This window comes from Papaver somniferum, unplaced genomic scaffold (genome assembly GCF_003573695.1).
Source record: "Papaver somniferum cultivar HN1 unplaced genomic scaffold, ASM357369v1 unplaced-scaffold_125, whole genome shotgun sequence".
NCBI lineage: Eukaryota > Viridiplantae > Streptophyta > Magnoliopsida > Ranunculales > Papaveraceae > Papaver > Papaver somniferum.
Window position 1 is genome coordinate 3,022,961 of NW_020621603.1, and position 4,181 is coordinate 3,027,141.

Sequence of the window (4,181 nt, forward strand, 5' to 3'; positions counted from 1 at the left end):
GTGTTGAAACCAGATGCGTCATTATCGAACTGTACTCTTTGATTCGGTGTACAATTTGAAGGCTTCTTAGATGCTTGAGAGTTGAAGCGTCGTATCCCTTAAGCATTGAATATCTTAGGTTTGATCGTCTCGGACCTGAATATCTTTTGTTGATTTAGCATCCCTTTCGTTGCGGTAGTGGAATTCAACACTTGTGCAGACATCAGAGCTTTCTGATTTTGTGGAACACATGGACACTCCTGCAAGGCTATGGAGAAACGCCCAAAGTGTTCTTTTCCATGCTTGGAAATTATCTCAGTAATGAATGTCTCAGTGCTCGATTCCGAGGAATGTCAGATTCATCCACTTGGTAGAATACTAATGCGGTGAAGCTACCGTTCATAACGTCTTGCAGAGTTGCTAACAGAAGTCCCCATGCTAGGATAACATGTGAGGAAATAGATGACATGGACATGGAAGGAATGAGACTTGCCTGAGTGCGGAACCTCTTGATGAATGTATATGCATCTTTTGCAGGTTCTTGCTTTAACCTTGTCAAAGTTCGAAATTCCTCCAAGTGCTCTGATAATGGAATGTCCGCCAAATCTTCTGGATCAGAACATTCTTTGTTGGAGAGATGTTCAACCAAAGGCGCTTTGTCAGTACCCATATTTTCAGCGTAGATCCACGCTCGTCTGAAGAACATGTTATATCCTGGATCTTCCTGATTATGTGAAACTTGGTTTCTGTCCAAGTTGAACTTATGTTCACTTTGAGAGTGATGTAGCCATAAGTGTTTTCGAGCATTCCTTCAAGGTCTCTGATTGAGATGGGATCACGGGTAGCTTCTTGTCGAGTGATGCCTGCGAATCTGAGGGTTTTCAGTTGAAATGACGTTGATGGCGGTGTCAGCATCGATCAACATTCTTCCGAATTCATTTCCTCTTAGATGGACTGTGGTAAGCAGTCCCCAGTTCGTGCATCTCCTTGTCTATGGATGAAGGTTCAAGGAATATTTTCAGGATGGACATACGTCTGTTACAATGTAATTCGGTGTTGTGAACATGTCTTTTTTTTGTGCCTTAGACATATGAGCAATTTCACATATATGCTCAATCAACGATTGAACTGCTTCTTTGACTGGTTGTTCAGAGAGTGTAAATGTTCTGATTGAGAGAGGATTCTTGTGTACTCCTTCAGTCCCAGGTTGAAGCTATTATGGATCAACCTTCTCTTTGAAGATGTGCTTCAAAATATTGCATTTACTTGTTGGATGATCGATGAACCTATGAAGGCGACATTACCTGGGATTCTCCATTTCTTCTTCAGTTGGCTCTCTCCTGATGAACAACAATTTGATTGCATCATCTTGAACCCAGACTTCCAGTAATTCGATCACTCCTTCATGAGAAGAGAGAAGTTTGAGTCTGTATGATCATTTCCCCGTTCGTTGATGTCGGGTCGAGGTTTGTGCATTTCATGATTGGTTATCTTTTCTTTGCGCCTTCAGAGGATCATGTGATGTTGGAGAAGCGCTCTGATGCTGTGTCTCGGCTTTCCTTTCATTACTTTTAGAAACAACGTTTGTTAAAGGCTGGAGATTGTACTGATTGTTGACTAGGCGTCGGCTGCTTCGAGGTTCCTCGACTTTGCAGAATTTTCTCTTTGGCGCAGTAGTCGCTGATCGTTTGGCTGCTTCATGAAGCTGTGAGAAAGTCTAGAACCGGAGATTTTCCAGGAAGGATCTGTAGACCGGGATCATTCCGTTGATGCACAAGTCCCCCAGTTTTTGTTCAGTGACATTCGGGTCATGAAAATACAAAGCTTGGACTCTCAACCTCTTCATATAATCGTACGGATGTTCATTGATTTTCTGAGACATTCTTCTTAAATCGGAGAGAGTAATCCGCTCTTAGACGAAGAAGTATTTCCGGTAGAAATCATTAACCACTTCTCCCCAGCCAGTGATGCTCCCAGGTGCAATGTTGTTGTACCATGTGTATGCTCGACCTGTCAGAGATTCCGAGAATTCCTTCAGACGGACGACATGGTTGTGTTTATGTTCTCCTAGTGCTTCCAGGAATCGAGAGACATGTTCTCGAGCGTTCCCCGTTCCTTGTGCAGTGTGAACGTTGGAGAGGTGTAACCCTTCGGGAGAGTAGCAGCAGGAGGATATGGAGGTTGATGACGGTGGACAGATGGTGTCTTGTCTTTTCCTAGATCCTCCATGAAGTGTTTCAGGTCCTCACGAGTGATGAAGCCTGCAGGTCCTTTGTTGGTGGGTTGTTTGCATCCTTGTGGACTTCATCATCATCTACTACATGGATTGGAGTGACTTCAGGATCAGCATCCGAAGATGTTTCTTTGACTTTTCTTTTCTCTTGAGTCTTCTCTGACATCTTGTCGGTGAGATTTTTGAGATAATTGCATAGCTCTTTCTGTGTTGCATAGTTTCGAGAATGGTTTCTGGAGTACCATCATTGTTGCTAGTGCTAGCGTTGTTTGTGTTAGGATTTGTGACTAAACCTGACCTAAGATGAACCATTTTGTGAAAGTTTGGTATTACAACCGAGAGATTAATCTCCCACTGTGGTCGCCAATCTGTAGATGAGGGAAAATGATTTGCTGGTTTTTCAGGAAATTGAAGAGACGAGCGTGTTGTCGAGACTCCTCAACCGAGAAAACTGCTCAACCTCACACAGATGTACTGCAAAGGAAGTGCTTAGATTCGAGAGATCAATATGTAGGACTCCGGCCTAAGCCAAGTCAATGGCCGTTCCAGAGTCAATTCAGTCGCAAAGAGGGAGATGGGTTGATCTGTAGGAGGGAAGCTGAGAATTGTGTGGGATCAATGATGATCAAGGATTGTGGATGTGTTGAAGGTTTCCGCAATTTCTGTGAACTGATAAGTTCGAATAAGTTCTGGTAGATTGATGAATTCTTGAGAGTAATTGCTCGAGAAATTCTGTGTAGACGAATGTTGTCCTTTCAATCATGGATTCAGAGACTTATTTATATTGTCATAATAGTAAACACCTTGATCCCTGTAAGTGAGACTTGGTTAACTGTCCACCCACTACTTTGCTAACTCCTTCAACCGTTTGCACGACTTACTCACATTTCTCATCGTGGATGAATCCACATGTCGTAGACCGCCAGACCAAAACCCTAATTGATATCCCCCCATGTGACGTAATTGATGTCTCACGAATCGTGGAGTCTGCATGAAAGACGTGTATTTAATTAGTCAGTTGTTGACTGATTAGAATCTAAGTTTTGTTGACTCGAGCATGAGTGATCGAATGCTCGATGATTCATGGATTGAACATGTTAGACGCTCTTAGATGTTGCTCGTCTGAGCAAATGTTGTAAATTCGAGCAACTGAGCATCCGATACTGATAGTTGGATCAATATTTGAGCAAATGAGCAAGTATTTCTTACGAATTACTGGTAAATCACTGAATATTGATAGTTGGATCAATATTCGAGTAACTGAGCAAGTATTGCTCAATTCGACGGGTTACTGATAAATTATTGAATATTGATAGTTGGATCAATATTCGAGTAACCGAGCAAGTATTGCTCAGTTCGACGAATTACTGAATATTGATAGTTGCACCAATATTCGAGCAACTGAGCAAGTATTGCTCACGAATTACTGATAAATCACCGAATATTGATAGTTAGATTAATATTCGAGTAACTGAGCAAGTATTGCTCAATTCGACGGATTACTGATAAATTACTGAATATTGATAGTTGGATCAATATTCGAGTAACTGAGCAAGTATTGCTCAATTCGACGAATTATTTTATTGGTGAAGTAACCTAATAAAATATTGGTAGACAACCGGATATTATATAATTAATCCATATGTTGATTGCTGGATCAACATAGATTTATCAGTGTTTGAACTTGCTCAGAATGATGATTTTGTGGAGCGTTTGTTCAAAACCCTAATTTTTGATCAATTGTTCGTGAATTGATGAATTGTTGAAAATAGGTCATGAGTGAGTGAGGGACCGACCACATGGAATGAGGGAGTTCATGTGGCACCCAAGTGTTTGAGTGAGCGTGCACTAGGTCCTTAGTTGGCCAGTTGGTGAAAGAATGATGATTAAATGTCGGTTTCATCATTTATCGAAATAGTACTCGATTGAGCATTAGGTGATAAAACCTAATTATGGAAAAGTGAGGGAT